A 24,600-nucleotide genomic window follows, 5' to 3' on the forward strand; every position below is an offset into this window, starting at 1 on the left:
AAATTTCATTCGGAAATGTAGCGCGAATGCTATTTAAGTACCCGGCCGGGCTGTAATTAATATCATTTATTAACTGACATTGATTGCAGGACCTGACATACGCCGTTACTATTTTGTATAATTGCGGGAAATATACCGCCTCGCGTACCCTTTTTAAAGTCTTTCTGACGCCGAGGTGGCCCGCTGTTTTTTTTTCGTGCAACTCCTTCAAAATGCTTAATCGAAGCGAGGCTGGGATGACTGGCTTATACTCAAGATTTTCGTTTGTTGTTTTCGTATAGAATAATAAAAATTATCTATTATTTCATAGTTTTTTGCTCTATTTCTTATCGCATCGATATCTGTATGCTCAAAGCTTTCGGGGTCTTTCAAATAAGCATAGATATTTCCAAATTCAGGATCAGCTTTCAGTTCAGTAATAACCGTATCTCTAGAATCTAAAATTTTTGAAGTCAACACAGCGCATTTAATTTCATTACCTTCATCGTCCAGTTTTATACGAGAAAGTGCGTCAGCTACATTGTTTTCCTTACCCGGTTTATATTTTATTGTGATATTATATTCTTGGAGTTTTAAAGCCCATCTTATTAACCTGGGCGTTAGGTTTTTTCCCGAGTAAAGTCTACCAACAGCCGCATGATCCGAAAAGACTGTTACTGGCGATTTGCCGAAATAAACTCGAAATTTGTGTACAGACATTAATACGGCTAATGTTTCTCTTTCTGTAGCTGTATAATTCCCTTGTGTTTGATTCAATGTTTTACTAAAAAATGCCAGCGGATGGTTATTTTGCATAAGAACCGCACCCACCGCATAGTCTGATGCATCTGCCGCAATTTCCAGGTTTTCATCCCCCTCAGGGAATTTTAAAACAGGGGCATTAATAAGCGCTTCTTTTAATCTTTCAAAAGCTGTGTTAGCTTCAGCTGTCCACGTAAATTTACTCTTTTTTCTTTTGATTACTAAGAGTGGTTCAACAATATTAGCGAAATCTTTTATGAAAGATCGATAGTAAGAACATAGTCCAAGGAAAGACGAAAGTTTCTTGGCGGTGTTGGGCGGTGGGAAATTCTTAATAGCTTTTATTTTTGAATCTTGCGTTTCTATACCCTTTTGCGAAATTTTATAACCGAGATATTTAAGTTCTTTAGTTGCGAACTTGCATTTTGAGGCGTTAATTGTAAGACCGGCCTCTTTTAATAATTTAAAAACTTGTTCGAGGTCATTAATGTGTTGTTCCAACGTATTACTCGTTATATCATCTAGATAAATTAAGGTTGATTTTCCTAGGACAGGCTTTAGAACAATGTCCATAGCTCTTTGGAATGTTGATGGGGCCCCACACAACCCAAAAGGCATGCGTAAAAATGCATAAGTGCCCGATTTTGTTATAAACGCGGTTTTATGTATGTCTTCTGGTCTCATAGCTATTTGATAGTAGCCAGACGTTAAGTCCAAAGTAGACATATATCTCGTCGATTTGATCTGTCTAATGATCTCGTCTATAACCGGCAAAGGGTAAACTGGAAATTTAGTTATGCTATTTAGTTTTCTATAATCGATAGCAAACCTCCAAGCCCTTTTATCCGAAGGAGGAAACTCGTTCTTTTTCCTACATAGTACTACTGGACTCGCGTACTCACTATTTATGGGCGTTATTATTTTATTCTTTAACATCTCCTGAATATGTTCTTCGATGATTAAGTCTTTTTGTTTATCATAGCGATACGGTTTAGTCCTACAAGGTTTTTCGGCATTTAATTGAATCTTGTGAGTCACGATCTGACAGTTTCCCGGTTTTTCTGAAAACAAATGAGAAAAATTACTCACCACTCACCACTTGCCACTCACATTTACTTTCCTGGTCATTCAAATGGCTAAGGTCCAATTCAGGTGTCTCCACCGGTTCCACCACCCTCTGGTCCATCTCCAGCACCACGGAACTATCTTGAAAATTTAATTTGGCCCTCGCGGCCCTTAAAAAGTCCATACCTAAAATAAGAGAGTGTTGGAGGTGTTTCACCACAAAAATTAATACTTTGAGATTTTCCTCTTTTATCTGTAAGTTTAATGATACTTTCCCGATGCAGTGACATGTTTTTCCTTGCGCCGCTATAATTTCCGTATTTCTGGTTTTGAATAGTCGTATCCTATAAAAATTCTTTTTGAAGAACTTTTCACTCATGAAATTTCCTTCTGCCCCTGTATCGATGAGGGCTTCTACTGGTACATCGCCAACCAGGACTTGTATAATTGGTAGCTGTGAGTTTTTTACGATGACTGTATTTAGATGTCTATTTGAGGGTTTTTCTAAAACTTCCGGTGTCTGGACCCTCCCTTTCACAGGCCCCTCTAGTCGTTTAAAGCTTTCCTTTCAATCTGTGTCTTCTGGGTACGCGGATGCTTATTTTCAAATTTTCTTTTTGGGCCTTGACCTTCGAGTTTCGATGCGTTAGCTTGATAGTTCTTTCCCCCATATGAGCGATTTCCATTTCTGGTTTCCTCCTTCCTTCTGGTACTTTGAGAATATGTTTCCCCTCTCGCTCTTTCCGCTATTCTGCGATTTTGAAATTTCACCGCCAATTCGAAAAGTTCCTGCAATGTGGTTGGGTTTCTAATTCCAAAGTAGTCTTGGACAGCGGGTAACAATCTTGGTAATATTATTTCAATTATCTCCGCATCGGGTTTTTTCAAATACAACATATCCGTTAGCTTGATTTTTCGTAAAATAAAGTCCGTCAATTGTGCTGTATCCCGTTGATAGAAACTATATAGCTCGGCTTCCAGCCGTGCGCGATCTTTCACTATGGGGAAGGCCTTTACTAACGATTTTTTGAAATTTTCAAATGTATACGTCGGGCTTCCAAATTCATCTAGTAGAAATTTTCCTATATTTTTCCACCATAGCGCGGCCTGTCCTCTTAGTGCTGATGTGGCGATGGCCACTTTTTGTCTTTCAGGCACAGGGTAGAGCTGAAAGATGTTTTCTATACCTTCTAAAAATACGGACACCGAATTTTTTCCGTCGAAATAGACGTTTGGCTTGATTGATGCTCTCAAAGTCTGGACCAGGTATCCAAATCCTTCTAACTGCGTTGTCATTTCTTGGTGTTGTCCAGCGGCTTCCATCCAATTTTCGGCCATTTCAGTTCGATAAGTGTTCGGGCGCCAATATAACGTTGCGCGCCTACAACTTGCACGCAACCAAGGGTGACTGTGAAAGCTTGTATAAACCACAGAGTCTTGTAAAGGGTTTAAGTCCCTTTTTATTCAACGTAATGAATTACAATTGCGTTCTCTTGACGCTTACAAACGGTGCCAACTCGGCAGTCAAAATAAAACTAAGAACCTGAAAAGAAAGTAAAGACAATATTCTAACTACGAGGCTCTCTAAAATAACTAACTCACCGCGTTTTACAAAAGCCGCAGCTAATTCAGCAGACTTGAAGCTCACTGGAACAATTGCAACTACTTCCCGCCAAGCACATAGGCCGCAACGCGGGGTTCTTCTATTCTCGATTTCTACCTCCGCGCTCGCTAAGTAAGAATAACTCTCACACCGAACTTGTTTCCTTCTATTTAAATCATACTACTTCCGCTGATAATTTGAATGCTTGCGCGTTCTACTCAAATTTACATATTCTGGCATTGGCAGTTCCAGGGGAAAGTAAGGATTGACAGGAAAGATAGTTTAAACTTAAAATAAATGTTAGTTAAAATAAATATAAACCCTACAATTTAAAGAATTATCTAATTGTTGCTACATGTTCTATTCAAATACTATAATAAAGCTAAAACGATGTATAAAAGAAATTAAGCAAACAAAACAGAAAAGAAAGAGTTTTTCACAGACGATTGAACATTTCTCATTCAATTAATTCTGTACTCACTTCGCGAAAAGGAAAAAATACAATATAACAGAAATTAAGCAAACAAACAAAAAAAAAAAAAAAAAAAGACAGAGGTTTTTCACAGACGATTGAATATTTCTCATTCAATTAATTCAGTTTTCACTTCACGACAAGGCAAAAATACATAAAATCTCAAAATATCTGTATTAAAAATTACTAAGCAAATCTTAAACACTTATTTCCTTGAAAAAAATTCCAGAAAGGATTAAGCATGATTTAATTCGCAATAATAAATTAAGGCGTTATCTTTGTTGTTGTGAAGCTAAGTTTCTTTAGTCTGGCAACAAATCCATTATTCTGCTGTTTCAAATGTAAACAAGCTATGGCCGCCATAAAAAAAAATTATTAGGCTTAGCGGCAGTTAAACAACTTTAAAATTGTAGATAATTCTAAAAATATTGCATACACGTTTACTAAAGGCATAAAAACCTTAACCAGGAGATAAGAACAACATAATTCAATCATTTTTAAAGCAAAAAATTTACAATTTACAAACATATAAGAGTAAAGAAACTGAGATCACTGAGCCGGGTAACAGAGTGGATATATATATAAATATATTTATATATATTTGGTGCGGCCGATTGCAACCAAAATATGAGGTGCACATCTACATGTTATAGCAGTTCTATATACAAAATTTCAACGTTCTGAGGCTACTCGTTTTTGAGTAATGCAAGGTACAAGATACGTTTGTACAGATGCCACGAAAAATTCTCTTCAGAATTCATTTTAAAGCAGTTTTGTAATTTTTTTGGAGAAAAGAGCCTTTTATTCTGTCCTTATGTACAGATATCACGCAAAAACATCGTTAAATTGCTTTCTATAGCAGTCAAAACGTATATTTTCGTTGAAATATGCGATTACACTACTTCCTTTTTACTTTGTACAAGGAAGTAAAAAACATCTACGAATTGCACAATCTAGGCATTGTGCACAAATCAACCAAACAATTCAAAAAATTACAAACAATTCAAAAAACAACAGAAAGAATAACACAAATTCATAGTAAAAGAACAATGAACATAACATTCTACAAAATAAAGACAGTAAAAAAAATGCACTTACCATATACATTCTTGAATAAAATTATGCCAGTCACACAACGTCTCTGAACAAAAGTGCCACGGTTTTGCTATATCACATGTCTTTTCGAGATTCAAAATTTCGAAGGTAACGATAAGAACTTTCTCCCAAGTTTACTACGCGAAAACCGCAATCCAAATCTTAAACTCCGCTGACAGCCACAAAATTTACCAGCAACCATATGACTGCAAATCCACACAAGAACTATCAGAAACGCCTTTCTTCGTCCGAGTTCTCATAGCAGCTCCGCATTTTGGACTTCGTTTTAAAAGTCCCACAGAAATTTCAAAAATACGCTTCAATCCTCATAAACACACCCATGCACAAAAGACTCGTTAACAACTCCAACATCGTACCTTTTAATACTAAATTTACTTTTCCATACAATCTAAAATATGCAACTGAAATCTTGCCACCGCATCGATAACTACAACACAGGCCATTTCAAAACAGGCCCACCAGCGGCCGAGCGGTAAAGTTGCTGAACACTGGTAGTTCGGTTCGAGGTTCGAATCCCGCGAACGGGCTGGCTGCATGGGTGTTTTCGTGGTTTTCCCCATGTGTAACGTGTATACGAGCCAGTTCCCCTTAAAAGTCCTCCACGAAGGCATCCCTCCCCTTACGCAGATAGCCTTAGTGTGCTTTGCCATAATTAAATACACACCACACCATTTCAAAACACGCACGACACGAACCAACGAGCAACAAACAACTCTAGCAAAAGATTTTTCACCGTAAACAGGGTTGCCATACAACACGCAATCGCGCCAAAAACCAGTGCAGAACACATATCGCCACATTTGGTGACATCAAGGCGCATATAAGAGCCAGAAAATTTTCATTCTAATTAGAAAATATCTGGAAATACGAGCAATCAGTTAGAAAAAGAGCATATTTTATTCTATAAAAATAAAATCACTTTATTCTGATTAGAAGTGTACTTAATTTATTTAGAAATTAATTATATGTAAATACACATGGGATGATGTGAGTAATAAGTACAGAAAAGTAGCATATTTTGTAATTTTCTTGTATAAAAATAAAATTATCTTATTCCAATTACAGCTGTAATTAATTTATTTAGAAAATAATTAAGCAGCGAATTCAAAATGTCTACGGACAAAGTCATGTAATCATCAGCACAGAGATTTATGTGCGAAGTTACAACACCCAACGCCTAAGTATCAACCATAAAGAAAAAATATATCACTTTCCTTTTCCCTATCATAGTTAACATCTGCACCAGCAACCTAAACACTCTTCCCACTGTTTGGCACCTATCGCCCAAGTTGGCAAACGTGATTTCAGAAGTTCCCCCCCCCCCTCATTTTATCTAGCCTGGTCAATGCTATTACTTCATTTATCACAGAAAGTAAAGAAAAAAATAGATAGAAAGTTAGAGTACAATGTCCAAATGCGAATCCCGGTGGTGCAAATTTTGTGGCACAAGGGAAAACCCCACAGAACGAGATACATGTGTAAAATGTTCAATGTTGGTCATGCTTTGAACAGTTTCACAAAAAGTAGATTTGTTCAAAGACAAAAAGTAGACAGTTAAAAAAAACACCAAGTTTATTTATCCTTATTATGAAACATTGCGAAAAAAAATGGGACGATTCTATATCTCCCATTCTACTGGGCCGATTGAAGAAATTTAAATTGTGTTCTTCAAGTCTCGAAAGCGCGATATGCTGTTACTATAACAATGAGCCTATTTCATAATCTTTAATCTGTCAAATAGTTCATTGACAGTGAAAATTACCTTTTTCCTTTTCTAATTTTCTTCCTCATTCCAAAATGACAATTAGCCAGAAATTAATTAATTTCCATTCACTAGTTAGTATATTCAGAATTTTAACAGACGTTTTCACTCACATAAGAATTCCGCAACCAACGTCCCTCCCATGTTCCATAAATTTCTTTCACCGCCTGAAATAATTGAAAGTATCCCCACTGCCGATAACGGAATTTCGGACACACACCTTCTGAGTAAGACACAGAAGAAAACACTTTACCGACATCCCACTAGAAAGAACGTAAGTTAATTAATGCATTTTCTGGCCTTTTATATCTTCATGTACATTTCACATTTTACTTTATTATCTAAATTTCAACTTTTTGTTTGATTTGTTTTTGCAAAGATAGCCTTGTTATGTTTCTTAATTTTCTCATGTTTATTTCAATTATTTTGAGTTCTATTTCATAATTCCAATTAAGATTACTACTGTTTATTTTTACACAAATTGTACTGAATTAACATGCATAAAAGCGAAGGTGTCGGGGAACATTTACTCAAGTATTTTGTAAATTTTACTACATAAATTGCTTTGCAGTCAAAATTTATAAAGCATTTTGTATTAGAGAAAATGCTTCATTCAGAATGAGTTCTTTGGTACTCTACTTTGGTTATCCCATCACTTCACGGAACTACAATTTTGACCTAACTTAATTTGCCAGTTTGGCATCCTCATTCTACTTGAGTAAAAGACGAAACACCTTCGCATTTATTAATTATTGTTCATTGAACAGGAGTTGGTTTGCTCCCTTTGAAAAGTCACCTAATTTCCTATCAATAGCGATAATTACTTGTTTTTAATTTTTAATTTCTTTTTCAAAGTTTGAAATTTCGTTATTCAGGATTTAAATTCAAGACTCCGTAATTTTTTTTTTTTTTTCACAATTTACATTCAAGATACTTTAAAACACAATTTTCAGAATTAAACTTCCTACATATGGGTTCCCTCTTTTTTTGATACTTCTACTAAATTTTAATTAGGTGATAATACCAATATTTCTTTAATAAATAATCTATTCTAACATAATTATTTTGACACAAAATTGGACTTTTTCTGAAATAACATATCAATTTTTTTCGAAATTTCGGTTCTATGACTAAAATTATGTCTAAATATGAAATTTTGTAAAATTTAGTGCGAAATTTATGGAGAAATTCACAAATTTATGTGGACGGTTTTTTCAGTTTGTGCCAAGAATAGTTCACGTGGCAAACTTCTTAATACAGTCAAAAGTCGTTAATCCGGACTCGTTGGGACTTCGGCGATCATCATCAGTTTAAATCTGGTAAGATGGCATGCAAAAATTATAAAATTAAAAATATGAAACCGTAATTTATGAAATAAAGAACAATTATGATCTAAAGGGTATCAAAATTTACAAAAACAAAAAAAGCTTAATATTTATTTATTTACTTTATTAAACATTTCTTTCAATGTAAGTTAAGTTGCTTCGTTTTATGTGATAATACTTTCTCTTTAATTCTATAAACAGACATAATTTCTTGTTCAGTTACAAAGTTCCGCTGTTCAAGTCCTATAATGGCTGTGTCGAGAATACCGACTAATTTGTCAATCAAAATTTTTTCGTTTTCAATAACCTCTGTGTCACTTTCTTCACTATCGGAAGCAAATTATAATGACGAGGAATTTGATTTAAATCATATCAAAGACGGAGTACATCGAGATGAAATACTACATTTAGTAAGGAATTATAAGCCAAATAAAATAAAAACATCTGCCCTGAAGATAAGGGTAGTGCTGACAGATCAACTTCCAATTCATTGGCCGGCGCGGCGTTCCCCACCCCCCCTGCCGCAGAGCAGCGTGAAATTGAGAAACAGATTTCGGAATGGTTAGACAAACAAAGGATATGCCTTTATCCATTTTTTGCAGCAATTCCACTTTTTGTTTAATGGACTTCGAAACATACTTTCGCTTTCTAGATCCTTTACATATTAGTAAATATATATCGGAAATTCTATTTGACATAATCAAAAGTTCAAGCTTACTTTTATAAAATTGCTCTAACAGTCTGCAAAAAATAATAAGCCGGATCCAATTCGAAGATTAAGGAACAACGCAATCTGCAACATTAACTGAATTAGATAATTTTAGCTTAGCTTATACCATTCGTTATACATTAAACGTGCATGCGTAAACATATTATGTGCATGCGCACATGCATATTCGCACCCATAAAGGTCTTACGCTCATGCGTCAACGCGACACATGCGCAGAAAGTTTGTAGCTTCGAGGTCCAGATTATAGTTCATTCCAGATTACGGGTGTCCAAATTAACGACTTTTGACCGTATATATGGCAACCCATTTTTCTTTCCCGTGAGTGGAAAAAATGTCACAATCGTTCCTTTTTTCAAATAATGTTTAATGTTCTTTATATTATAATTGTTATTATTTTAAGTAATTTTTTCTTTTTCAAATTACATTTTAATTGTTTAAGTTGCATGGTTTCTTTCGAATAACTGTTTTAAAAATTTGTATTTACCCATTCGAACTGCATAGTTTAACCCCTCTCAGCGTTAAGGCCGGAAAATTCCGTACAGATGGTTGCCTTCAGTATTCATTATACATGAAACTTTCTGCTAGCTTTTAATGTATCTGATTTCAGTTTGGATGTATATTGGAAGAAAAGGAATCAAGATACAAAATGAAAGAGTCATTTTTCAATTAAAATCAAGAAAATATCACTTATTCATGACATTTTGAGGAACTTTGAAATTTCAAGGCTAAACGCGTAACGCTCAGAGGGTTAAATATAAGGTGCATCGTTTACTTTTTTTCAAATAGTTTTCTTTATAACTTTTTTTTGTCAGTTATTATTTTAGGTAATTTTTTTAATTTTTAGACTTTTATTTTAATTGTTTGTGTTGCATTGTCTCTTCAAATTTTCTATTTATTCATTCAAACTGAGCATTTTAAATATATTTATTAATATAAATTTTCAGGATTTTATTTATTTGAATTGCATTTCTTTCGGAGGAATACTTTATGTCCCAAACTACGGTGCATCTGAAAACTGAATATACAAAAAGAGAAAATACTACAGTAAAGCACAGTTAACATGTCTTTCAATGTTCCATTCAGAAAGGATATATAAATGAGAAAGATGTGTAATCGACATTTTAACTTACGATGACTTACATATATTGCTTTCAGGGGCGTAACTAGAGGGGTGCAAGGGGGGCCATCTGTCCCCGGCGCAGAATCTAAGGGGCGCCAAACTGATGTTACGACATTTCAGAATTAAATGTTTTCCATCCTTGGCAAGCAGCAGGGGGCGCGAAATCTTCAGTTATCCCTGGGTGCTGAAAACCCTAGCTATGACTCTGATTGCTTTAGATAGCTTTAACATTGTGCTCATTGCTTTACATAATTTTATCATCCTACATTTAGTTTCTTAAAATGCTATTCATATTTTAGATAAATATTTTATTTATGAAATCACAAGAATCAAACATAAGAAGATTAAAAAGTTTGAAATTAAAAAAAAAAAAAAAAAATACTAAATTTTGTGCAAACATTTTTTTTTCCCCCTTCTTAATAGCTTGCTCTTTTTCTTCAGGCATGCTGCAGTGTATATTAATGAGCATCCAACTTTTCGAAACATCTTAGCCACAAACGGCCGGGCAGTAAAGTCGCTGAACACTGGTCATTCACTCCGGGGTTCGAATCCTGGTGAACGGGCTGGTTGCATGGGCCTTTTTCGTTGTTTCCTCATTGTAACGTGTATGCCAGCTGGTTTCCCTTAGAAAATTCTTCACGAAGGCATCCCTCCTTTTAGGCAGATAGCCCTCCTTTGCTGTAACTTAATAATCCAATTCAATCCATTTCATCAGTATTTAGTCAGAGCCTTTTATCAGCATTTAGAGGCATAAGCATTTTGAAGGCATAAGATGAAAGGAAAGACTGGTTTCATTAAGAAGAAAAATGTCTTTAGGTGACATCCACATACATCACTGGATAAATTTCTGAATATTTAAATAATTCAACTAAGAAATCATGGGATTCTCCGTCTATGATGATATGATGTTCTATAATGTAATTTAAATTTATACAAGCATATAGTCGAAAACCAGAAAAACCAGTCGTCCTTTAATCTGCAATGATTTCGTTTTTGTCTTTTCCGTTAGCACAAGCTCAATTGATGGCATTTGCTGGTATACGCGTCCAAGTGTTTTCTCTTTGAACACCCAAATTCCTTCAAGTATTCTGAAAATATATTCAAAAGCATTCAACTTTTTGAAACACCTTGGTATTTCCGACAGCCAAATTCTCCTTCAAATTTTTCCTTACTTTTCTCCCTAATTTTCTTCTTTCCTTCTACAATTATTTTCAGTGTTCACCACAAGAAAATTAAGATTTTGTTACACTTCCATAAATTTCGCATTCTTGTCATTTTTTTTTTTTTTTTCTTAATATCAGTTATATCAACTGCATTTCAGTTGAAGACAGCTTTTCGTTTTCTAAGTATTTTACCTATAATTAAAGTTTAAAGCAAAGTCCAAAGGATAAATATTTGAATTAATTTTTTTTTTTTTTTTTTTTTTTTTTTTTTTTTTTTTTTTGCTAAATGACAAAAGCAAAGTCCAAAGGATAAATATTTGAATTAAAAATTTTTTTGCTAAATGACAAAGAAATAAAACAGTCCAGCAGTGTTTATTCTGAACCACTGAGTAACCCGATTATTATATCGGCTACAAACAATCTAAATCATGTTAAAGATCATGTTTTTTATACAATCTATAACACGAGAGAAAACTAACTGCTTAAAACATTTTTTCGAAGAGGATTAATGTAAAAATTTATACTTATATACACTCTTAGACAAAAAAAAAAAAAAAAAAAAAAAAAATGATGCACCAAGAAGGAGTTATCCGAATGGGACGAAATTTATAGAAGTGATGTACATGTACAGAAAAACAAATGATTACAGTTTGAGAAAAACTGGATGATTTATTGATGTGATAGAGCTTCACAAAGTCAAAAAGTCTGTAACGCGTTTGTCCACCTCTGGCCCTTATGCAAGCAGTTATTCGGCTTGGCATCGATTGATAGAGGTTGCGGATGTCCCCTGAGGGATATCGTGCCAAATTCTGTTCAACTGGCGCGTTAGACCGTCAACATCCGGAGCTGGTTGTTGAGCCCTACCCATAATGCTCCATAGGAGAGAGATCCGGTGACCTTGCTGGTCAAGGTAATGTTAGGCAAGCACTAGAAACATGTGCAGTGTGGGGGGTGAGCATTATCTTGCTGAAATGTAAGCCCAGGGTGGCATGACATGAAGGGCAACACAACGGGCCTTAGAACTTCATCAATGTACCGCTGTGCTATAAGGTTGCGACAGATGACAACCAAAGGGATCCTACTATAAAATGAAATGACACCCCAGACCATCACTCCTGGTTGTCGGTCTGTCTGCCTGAAGACAATCAGGTTGGTATCAATCCGCTATCCGGGGCGTCTCCAGACTCGCTTTTGCTAGTCATCAGGGCTTGATTCAAAGCGGGACTCATCACTGTTTTCTTCTCCAGTCAGTGACACTCCAGTGCGAATGAGCTTGATACCACTGCAAACGGGCTTGACGTTGTACAGAAGTCAATCAATGGCAATCGGCGTGACCTTAGCCCCCTTTCTGTGAATGGTCCTTGCGGTCACTGAAGCACTAGCTGCACGTACAATCGATGATAATGATGCATTTAGTCTTTACGTTCTGTCGTTTCTCTAGGTCTACCACATCCTTCTTGACGCTGTGTGTGGCCATGGTTCACCCATTCCTGCCAAAATTGTCTAATAGTGGCATCGCTCCTGTTTAAATGTCGAACTATTCGCCGATAAGACCAACCGGCTTCTTTGAGCCCAACTACATGACCTCTCTCAAATTCTAACATCTGCGCACCTGTATGCGAGGCATAGTTACTGCCTTCCAGAGTACACGGAATGAAATTTCTGAAGAATGTATGACCTGGAAATGTAATTTCTCCTCTTAAATAGCAGATCAGATGTGGTACAGCGACAATCGGTTCATTCATTGGCAGCCAAAATGTAAAATTTTGCATTTTCCATCGAAACCTGTATGCATATCAATTTGTGTCCAATTTGCTTTATATATTCTCGGTGCGTCATTTTTTTGTCTACGAGTGTATATAATTTTTAAAGCTGGGATATCACCCAAACTGTCAACGTCCTGTTTGCTTAAAAACATTGTGAAAATAAACATCAAACGAACTTTCTCAGTTTTAGACAATTCAATTTAAATGCAGTCAAAGTAAAGTAACAGACAATAACACGGCGAAGGTAAAAATTTAGTCTTACAAATATTTTTAAAAAAAGGAAGAAAGAAATTTTTAAAAAGTTAAAAATTTAAATATCTATAATTAAAAAAAATAGCTTTGGTAAAAGTATATTTTAGGGTACCCCTTGGCAAAACTTGGCAGTACATGGATACCAAATTTGTGCAATTCTTTGACTTGTTAAGTGCCGATTTTGGGGGCAAAAGTTGCCGCTACACAAAGCCAAAATAACAAGACAAAGAATTGCACAAACTTGGTATTCATGTACACTGCGACTTATTTTCACTTAAAAAAAAAACAATCCCAGAATTGCACAAAAATGGCATTGGCATTCTCTTGACTTTATCCATGGACACATCGACCTGTTTTCACTTACGAACAAATCAGAGAATTTCACAAACTAGGCTTTGTGCTCTCCCTCAACTCTGTCCATGTACACATTAAACTATATTCACTTAAAAAGTCAAAGGAGCAGCCAACAAAATATATATATATAATCTGAATAAACATCATTTTAAATCAAACAATGAAATAACATAAAAAAGGAAATTCATTTTAGTACTACATGAAGGAAATTTCTACTTACCTCATTTATGAATTTACGCGTCTTCAGTCAAACACAATTCCTTAACAGCATCCAAACACTTAGTCTTACAAATTATCTGAACTACAATCTGTATACTGGTGTCACCACATAAATTCACAACAATAAGAGTAGAAAATATCCTCCGTTCGAAAATACGCATTTCGTTCCTCCAAACAGGACACTTAATAATGGCTACTAAGTAAACCTTCATTTACATACGAACCAATTAATGCTTTTTTCCCTTTCGTTTTAAATCCTACAGAAACTTCAAATTAATCTTACCACATTCAGCCAATTTACCGTATTAATGCATCAGACACAAGCACTTAACCAAAATCCGACAGACACTTTCAAAATTTTTTCCCACGATTCAAATTCACCGCAACCAATTATGTCATAATAGAGTTTCCATAGCATTCGACTACTCAGGTTGTCATAAATGAGACAACAACTTGGCGATAAATGAAACAACAATTTCACGATAATGCAAGGGGTACCCTAAAGTCAACTCTAACCATAGCTTTTCATATAGTATCAATAAATATTTATTACGCATCACTGGGGAGAAAAATTTCATATAATTAATTCTCCATAAAAATTTATTTGAAATTTAAGTTAAAAAATAGCTATGGCAATTCACTGTAACAAATATCCATAAACCACATTTGGCGTTATCATCGCTAAAAAAAAAGATGCCAAATTTCAATACATGAAAATATGTAATTTCGTGTATATGTTAGAGAATTTTGAATAAAAAATTCTAATTTTTTGCAGGTATGCTTAGAACTACACCTACTTTAAGATGATGGCAAAAACTTTATAGGTTATAATTTTAAATTTTATCGAAAAATTATTTAAAAATAAAACACAAAAAAATGGCTGAATTTTATTTGGAATGAACCTAAATTTCAAAATGTGAAAGGAACAATCAAAAAAGTTTAATATAAAAAGGAGATATTAATAAATATATGCCAAATTCAACTAACACTGAGGAGCTAAATTTTTAAATACTCATACAATTTTTACAAAACTTGGCAGTCTGGCATAATTTGAGTCGTGGAATTGAAATATGTAAAAAAATTGGTGTTATTTCAAAAAAGACAGATATTCTGTCAAAATACCTATGTTACAATGGTGCTATATATAAATCTAATATATATCCTAAGTCATGCTTTTGAGACATTAAAAACACAATTTGAATTTTGTCAATCGGCCCAGTAGAGCGGGAGATATAGAACTGTCCTTTTTTTTGCACAGGTTACATTCTTATGTTTTCACTGCTCTAAAAAAATTACATAAATGTTTACTCTTTCTTTCTCTATTCTAAAAATTGTAATCTCTCTCTGTACTGCGTTGAGATTATTCCATCATGTATCATTCCATGAAATTAGTTAAATTTTATGGCTATTTTTAAACTTTTTGAAGATCACTTTTTTTTTCCATTGTTTAATGTTATCAAAGTAGCCATGGGCAAATATGATCACATTAAGTGAAGCCTGCTACTATATATGGCTGAAAAGCATTTATATGACAACCCAGAAAGTGCATACATACCTGTTTTATTAGTGTCCCTGCATGCATGGGAGGAACAAAAATGTAAAAAAAAAAAAGTTTTACTAGCAGATTTAATTTTGAGGCTGTAGTGTAGAACTGGGTGCCCCTTCAATTATTGACAAATTTTGTTCAGTTTGGGCAGTGAAATACCATTTCTGGTTACTATGTTCTGGTCGTTTCTGGTCTTTGTTAGAAAGTACAAAGGATGTCATTCGAAATCTTCACACCTATTTTTTATGTTAATGGATGGAGAGGGGAGGAAATTGCTGTGAAAATGTAAAAGTATTTCGGGCAGTTCGGTATTTTGAGGATACAGGTTAGCAAAGGGTCTGGATTTCAGAGTTAATAATATACAGCTGATAACAATGATGATTATAATGAGAACAATTCAAAATATTCTCATAAACAAAATTACAAATTATTTATAATAAACTCAATAAACATATTTGTAAACCCAAGCTGCAGCATAATTTTCATGTATCATGTTTTTTTAGTTTAAAAATAAAGATTGTCTTTAAGTGTTAAAACGAAATTAATATTCACTTGCTGCAATTAACTTTTGCAAAATTTAGAGCATTATTTGTTTTACAATTAAGTTTTTATATTTGGAAAAGAAATTAAACAAAAAAAAAATATTTTCTTCACAGCATTTAAATAAACCTAACAACATACTTGATAGAGCTAAAAATAGCCTGTTCCAATAACATACTTAAAGTTAAGAATAAAGCAGAATTTAATTTCTGCCATAAGTTATATTTTAGATATCAAAATAATATAGCAATTATTCAGGAAATGAAGATGGCACTACTTACTTACTAGTAACGTAGTACTGATGAATTCTATCAGTACGGAACACATGCTACATGTTTTTTAGGTATAGATTTACAGTTTTCAAATGTCTCTCCTGCTGAAACCATCTCGCCGTAATCCATACTACTCGCAGTAGCTTGCGCCGAAAGATCGAAATTTTTACAATAACTACACGGCCGTTTTTCCATATCTAGGCCACAAAAATAAAACATGAAAAGCTTAAACAATTATAATGTTTACCTTATGCTTACACATAAGTGAGGCGCTTTTTACAATAATAAACTGAATAAAATGAAAATGCACTAAAATTATTACTTAAAAAGATACAAATCGTGTTTTTAAAAATGTATTATATTTTTGAAAATACAAAATGAATCAAAATGAATGCAAATGCTAGAATGCGTCCCAATATGCTAAACATAAAAATGTCCGTTTGGTAAATGTAGTAAATGCTCGAGAAAAAGTCATTCCTCGTCTTTTTGTTCTTCATCTGCTCTTCTTACATAAACCACGTTGTTGCAACGAATACTTATTTCTCCAATCCTGCTAATAGTTTGGTCCTCGAGTATTTCGATGCAATCATCCAACTCGAGATTCATGTGTTGGTCTGTTGACACAAGGATTCCAATATATTCCATTCCCCACTTCAACTTAACACAGACGCGTTTCCCAGTCATACTGGTCAAAAAAGGCTTTGGGTTTACTACAGATGTTGACATTTCGGAAACAGATATAAGACACACAGCTCCTGAAAATGAAAACAGATATAGGTAAGGTATTGAAAAGACACTTTTACGAACACCACATTTAACATATAACAATAAAAAAGAGAAGCTAAAAAATACCGATATTATCGAATATACACAAAGCTAAATGGCAAATTCCTAGGCTTTTCCTTTTCTTACCACTGCCAGATTTCGAAGCTCAATGTAACAAGCTCGAAACAAGGCTGCTCGGCCGTCCGTGGCCGTCCACCCGCTGGGAAGCGTATTTTTAATTCCTCCCTAGGAAATGTAACCCGCGACGAAATTTGGCGATTTACGAGTTCTTGGCAAAATTGTGTGAATAGCGCATGCGCAGAGATGTACGAACTATAGTGATGATATGTCGTATTTTATAGCGTGGTACTTCATTGCCTATATTTCGTAATGGCGGTTTATATGTAATTGTGGATGTGTCAAACATAATTACTGAAGCAGTGGGGATATTAAATACAGAAAAAGACGGTTCATTTTTCAACAGAGTGTACTTATGGTGCTTTTTTTTATGGCTTGACTACGTGTCGAGCTATTGGCAGTTACTAACACTGCATACAGTTAGAGTGTTCGCATTACAGTAAAGATAAATATTAGGTATACATGAAGAAAAAAAACTCCTTCAGCTGAGCACGAGCTCATATGATATGTGTGAAGTTGAACCTCTACCTGATTATTATCGTTATTTTTGATGTAATGTAGTAAATCGCGATAGGCAACAGTTGAGTTTTTACATCTACGCTTTCGAGTTTGTTCTATAGTTTTTACTTTTCGTTTTAAGTAATGAGGATAATGACTTTTGAGATGCTTTTCATGAGTATTTAAGAACTGATGAGTATTATTTTATGCATTTATGTTCTGAGTATTGCTTTGAGGTGACAAAGCTAAAACTAACACTTAATTAGACTTGTAAATTGAATCGTAATATTAAACTGTTTGTGTTGTGACGAGATGTCTTTCATTGGATAATTGATTGTATACTCATTTTCCATAATAATTCTTCTGATATCGAAGGTAAAACGGGATATCATGATAGCAATGTAGGTAGAAGTGCTTTTTTTCGGTTTATGGAATGCTGGAGTTGTACTTAGCATGTCTCAGCACTTGTGTTATTACATCTTTGCTGTAAATTTTTTGGGATTTAGTAAAACCATATTTAATAATGATATATACTATTTATTGTATATATTTACGTATTACATAATTCTTTTAAGATATGTATTGTTTCTTATAAAATATCAAGTGGATGTATAAACATTAATAATTTCTTCATTTTAACAGTTTTTATTTAACTCATTTCATCTGCCTTTGCTTCCGTTGTCTAGTTTGTAACATATAAAAACACTTATCAAGTGTGATATATTTTCCCTTATATATATATATATATATATATTAATTGAAAAAGAAAATGTAAAGCTAACTGGTAATTAGACGTAAGACATATCTGGTCTCAAAAACTTTTGCGCATAATGCTGCAAAAAGATTTGAAAGAATAGTAGTAGGTAGGAACATTGCAGCAACCTATATCTATGGGGACATATCATGAGTGGCATTATATTCAAAATATGCATTTAAGTTTTAAAGGAAAATTCAATCTAAAAATATTTTATCATGTAAGAAATGTTAATCAGAAGTAACATAGGTAATTATATGGTACTACTTTGGTAGACGGTTGCACGGATTTTTGGCGATTTATATTGGCGCAATTGTTGGCGAGGTTTTTATAGTCGTCAGCCATCCTGAAAAATGCTGTTTTTACGTATTTTACGCATAGTAAAGTATTCGAAACTTTAAAAAAATAAATATCGTTAAAAATAATGGATTAATTTTCTGTTGAAAACTTTGTTTTTAAGATAGCTCGTAAATGTAAATAAAGAATTTACTAAGAGTATAAAATGCTAAAGTAAGGTTAAATGGTACTTTTCCGTTTTGCCGGCGCAAGCGATAAAGTCGCCAATAATGGTACAGCTGATGCCAAACGGAATATCATCGCTGGTAACCTTTTACGCCTCATTTTCAAAACAAGTAGCAGTCATTTCTTATCAGATTGATTAATTCTTTCAATACTGGCATACGATTACATAGAATTTTTACCAGATAGTTCAATTTTATGCCTTAAGGCCATTCGCGGTAATTAAGTCAATTAGGATGCAATCACAACACTCACCCGAAGGCAAAAATATAGAAAAGGTAAAGCCAAGGGTTAAACTCATCAGTCCTAATGAGAATGCACTAGCGAAGTAAAGCGCTGCGGTTTACATAATTTCTGAGTAAGCTATTCGTACCAATTGAAATAATTTTTGCATTTAAGCTTGTATTCTAAATTAAGATTTAACTTGAAATTAATGTAGATAATTACTGAGAGAATTAGACTTTTGTAGCGTAGTTTACGTGAGATGAGATCACTTGGGGTCACGTGATATGAACCGGCGAATCAGGATGTTGAACCGTGAAAGCATAGTAAATTCTTAAATTAATGTCTCTTTACAAATTTTTTGTTTTTATTTATTGGCATTTTACAAAATTTTAAACGATATTAAAATGTTTAATCCTTCAAAATAAAAAATTCTTAGAACTAACATTTGTTAACATTCTTTATGTGTATACTGCATGTTGTCGCCAATAAAGTTTGCTTGGCGAAATTTGCGTCGGCGAAACGGAAAAGTACCGGTTAAATTATTACTTTCATATAATAGAATAAAAACACCTCTATAAAAACATTGCGCAACATTTAATTGGATTAAAATATTACTTAAATTGAATATCGAATTAAAAACATCATACCAACGTTTAAAAGAATTAAAATATTACTTAAATACTTTAAAATAAGTTTTATAGGATTTAATTATTTAACATGAAAACATATGCGGCAATAAATAACTCAGGAATTTTTTTAAAACATTATTAATATTAGTATTAATTTTTAATAAAAATTGAAGCATACAATTATGAAGTAAAAGAAAATTATGTACTTACATTTTTTAACCTGCTTATATTGATAAGTACCACAACAAAAAAAAAAAACAAAAAAAACGTTCCGCTAACAATCTTCATCTGTATGATTCACATCTCTCACACTTCATTGAAGAAGCAATTAGCCATGTTTTCTCCAAAAATTTAAAATAAATTTCCTCTGACGCTATTAACAGTTTATAAATAAATCTTTGATTAGGAAAGCCAGGTTGGCCAAAATAAGGCCTCAAACGGCAATTTTTTTATTCCGATACCAATAATTCTTGGTAACTACTAATAACAACATTTATATTAGAAACGGACACATCCATTCGCTTTGAAATCTGAGGAATTCGAAGAGATGAATAATAAAATTTTAAAATGGCGCGGTAGTGCACAAATATTCAGTAACCAATCAGGGAGCTGATTACATCACGCATATAATTAATATTACTTAAATAATCATTCATAATAAAATCATATTTAAAAAAAATGCAAAATTAAATTGTATTTTAATATTTAACAGCCATAAATAATGTTTAAAACATTAGATTAAATTTATAGATATTAATAAAACCAATTACTTTTGAAATAATGTGACGTCATTCTTTACATCATTCACAACATAAAATTCCATAAAATATCATAAACAATAAAATTTTTATTTCAAATAAAAATGCAAAATTAAATTCTTTTTTATTATTTTGAAGTCATAAATAATATTTAAAACACGGAATTTATGCATAATAAAACGCATTATTTTTTTAAATAAAATGACAACAAAGTATCGGTTACCATAAACAACTTGTCTAGCAATGGGTTTACCATAAGTCGTATCGCTCGCCAAAATATCGCCAAAATCCGTGCAACCGTCTACCAAAGTTTATTCCGTAAAAGTTCTAATTGAAGAAAGTGTTTCTTCGGTTAAAGAAGAAATAGAAGAAAGAGTTTCTTCTGTAAAAGAACATATAGAAGAGCGAGTTTCTGCCGTCGAGCAACAAACTGATGATAGGGTTTCAGCCGTTGCGAAAGAAGTCGATACTTTAAGGAAATTCGTAGCGACGGCAGGGAGCAATTCGGATGGTTTTAAATTTTTACCAATGCTTGCTCATCCCTCTCTACCTAAGAGACTGGACTTATGAACTACTTATAATTTTCTTATGTAACTTATAAACTATTTACAATTTTCTTTTGTAAGTTAAATTTTTGAGGTAAAAATATCAACTTAGGTGGGAGGATGTGAAGTTGAACCTCTAGCTGATTATTATCTTTATTTTGATGTAATTTAGTAAATCGCGATAGGCAACAGTTGAGTTTTTACATCTACGCTTTCGAGTTTGTTCTATAGTTTTCACTTTTCGTTTTAAGTAATGAGAATAATGACTTTTGAGATGTTTTTCATGAGTATTTAAGAACTGATGAGTATTATTTTATGCCATTTATGTTCTGAGTATTGCTTTGAGGTGACAAAGCTAAAATTAACACTTAATTAAACTTGCAAATAGAATCGTAATATTAAACTGTTTGTGTTGTGACGAGATGTCTTTCATTGGATAATTGATTGTATACTCATTTTCCATCATAATTCTTCTGATATCGAAGGTAAAACGGGACATCTGGCGTCCAACGAGAGGACTACGGTTGCATTTTTAAGAGTGAGTGAAAAAATATTTTTATATTTTCTTTTATTCTTTGTGCATTATGGATATTGTTTTGAAAGATAAAAAGCAACTTAGAAGGTTGTTTACTCGAGCATGTAATGCTTTTGATGAGGAAGAATTCAAATTATATCGTGCTGATAAAATTAATAAATTAAAGCTAATTGAAGAGAAAGCTTTATTAATGTGTGAAGAGAAATATAAACATTTGTTGTATTCTGAAAGTACTTCCGATACCGAAATAGAGAAAGCGTAGATGAGTCAGAAATATATATTGATCGATGGAGATTTTTAAAACAGAAGCTAGAAATACTAGTCAGTGAACTATTATCTTCTAAAAATGAAAATTTGACCATTGTTTCGCAGCCGAACACTTTATTACGTTACCCAAAAATACAATTACCTACTTTTGACGGTAGTGTACGAAATTGGCTATACTTTGGGGGTCAGTTTAAAAAAATTGATGAGGACATTAATATCGATTTTCACGATAAATTTTCGTATTTATCTCAAGCAATGGAAAAAGGCAGTCCTGCTGAAGAATTAATTAAGAGCTATCCCCCAGGGGGTAATAGTTACAAAAAAGCTTTAAAACAGCTGAAAATGCGTTTCGGCAGAGAGGAACTATTGATTCAGGATATGTCAGAGACTTATTAGTATTAGTTCTTCTAAAACAGAACACTTCTAAAAATTCATTAAGAAAATTGTTAGATTAACTTCAGAGTAAACTGCGATCACTTGAATTATTAGGTGTTACTAGGGAAAAATATGCTGCAATGCTTTTTCCTCTAGTTGAATCATCATTACCCAAAGAAACTCTTGTTGCTTGGCAGCGCTATAGATCTTGTCATCGTAGAATATTGAGAAGTGAATTTAGATGATTCAGAAGAAAGTAAAACTATAATTGAGAAAAGTGATTTAGAATGGATTTTAGAAATTTTACAAGCCGAAGTCGAAGCTGAAGAACGCATTTTTTTAGCCTCTCAAAGTTTCAACACATCGAAACCAAAAGCAGAAGTAAAACATAATCTTTCCTATGAGAAAAAGGTAATAGAGAACAAATGTAAGTAGAAAGTTTTCAAATATACCTAGTGCAACAGACCTTCTAACTTCATCTCAAGTATCAAAACAGTGTATATTATGTTCTAATTCACATTTTTCTGGAGACTGTCTAAAAGTAAGAAAAATACCTTTAAGGCAGAGGGAGTCACTGGTTTAACAATCTCACAATTGTTTTTTATGTTTGAAATCTGGACATTCAGTCAAGGATTGTAACTTGAAAGCTGGTTGCTTGTGTTGTGGTAAAAAACACCATATTCTTCTGTGTAGAAAGATGCACCAAATAACTCAACAAATATGTCAAAAAACGAAGAATCACCTGAAGTTGAAAAGAAAACTGAGATTAGTGCTGAAGTGGATCAAGCTCTTTCCAATTTATCTTCTACTCAGGACGTAATGCTTCAAACATTCAAAGTTATAATTAGAAGTAATGGGAAAAACGCGTCGCAAGAGCTATTATCGATACTGCTTCACAGCGATCATATTTATTAAGAAGTACAGCTAAAGAAATGAACTATGAACCTCAGAGTTGTGAATATTTACAACACTCTTTATTTGGAGGGAAGGACTCAGGGATATGCAAGCAGGATGTATACATTTTATATTTATCGAGTGTGCATGGGAATTATAATTGCAACTTTAAAGTTCTTAGTCAACAAATTATTTGTAAGTCAGTGCCACCTACTGTCAACAAGCTTTGTCTGAAAGAGTTAGCAGCCTGTAATATAAATATTGTGGATGATTGTCAAAATCCTATTGAGATTCTTGTTGGGGCTGATGTAGCATGAAAACTCATGACAGGTGGTCCTCGTGAGTTGCCTTGTGGTCTCGTAGCTATTGAGACCAAATTTGGATGGTCAGTTATGGGACGAATGCCGAATACTTCGAAAAGTGAGTTTTCATCATCGTTCTTAGTTACATCCTTGTTATCTACTGTGGAGACCATAACAGATCTATGGACTTTGAACACACTTGGGATCACTGACCCATCAGTCAAGAAAAACCAGACTTAAACTGCAAGGAGCTGCTCGGTTACATTTTCTAAATACAGTTCGTATAGTCGATGATCGTTTCGAGGTTGATTTGCCCTGGTTGGAATATCATTCACCACTAACAGACTATTTTGACTTAGCCAAGAGAAGACTGAACAAAACTGTTAAACGTCTTAAATTTGAGTCCAATTACGAAGCTTATGGAGATGTTTTCAAGGAATGGCTAGAAGAGGGAATAATTGAAGAGGCTGATAAAAATTATCAAGGGCAAGTTCTTTACCTTCCTCATCAAGAAGTTATCAAAAAGAATAGCACTACAAAACTCCGACCGGTATTTGATGCTTCGGCCAAAGTAAAGGGATTTCCTAGTCTTAATGACTGCTTAGAAAAAGGCCCAAATCTAATAGAACAGCTTCCGAGTATTTTAACACGCTTTCGAAAAGAAGAGATTGGTGTTATTGCTGATATACGAAGAGCCTTTCTTCAAATAAGTGTTTCACCTACTGATAGAGACATTTTGCGGTTCTTATGGCTTGATAGTGATGGTCAACTGGAAGTGTACAGGCACTGCCATGTAGTTTTTGGTGTAGCAAGTAACCCTTTTCTTCTAAACTCTACTATTCAGCTTCACTTACAAACTGTTTTAGAGAAAATAGAAACCGGTGAATCCTTATATACGAAAGGTGTCATTCAAAAATTTATGCATAGTTTTTATGTTGACAATTGTGTCAGTTGTGTTAAAAATGAAGAAGAACTCAATCATTTTATTAGTGTATCAACTGAGGTAATGGCTGAGAGAAAATTTGAGCTTAGAGGGTGGGAGTTCAATGATATTAATGTTGATGCTTCTGCTGATACAAATGTGCTCGGTTTAATATGGAATAAAAAATCTGACACTCTAAAAATAAATACTGGTAGTATAAAAGAGTTATGTTTTGAAAAAGTGACTAAGCGCTTAATCTTATCTACAGCTCATAGATTGTTTGATCCTCTTGGTATGTGTTGTCCTGTTATCCTTATCCCTAAGTTATTACTTCAAGAAACTTGGAAGCAGAAGGTAACATGGGATGAAGAAGTTGATACCTGTACGAGAACTACATTTTTAAAATGGTTGAAAGATATTGACTATCT

The sequence above is a fragment of the Stegodyphus dumicola genome, chromosome 3 (assembly GCF_044657685.1).
Source record: "Stegodyphus dumicola isolate Sdum_Otavi_A_Nest chromosome 3, ASM4465768v1".
Taxonomy (NCBI): Eukaryota; Metazoa; Arthropoda; class Arachnida; order Araneae; family Eresidae; genus Stegodyphus; species Stegodyphus dumicola.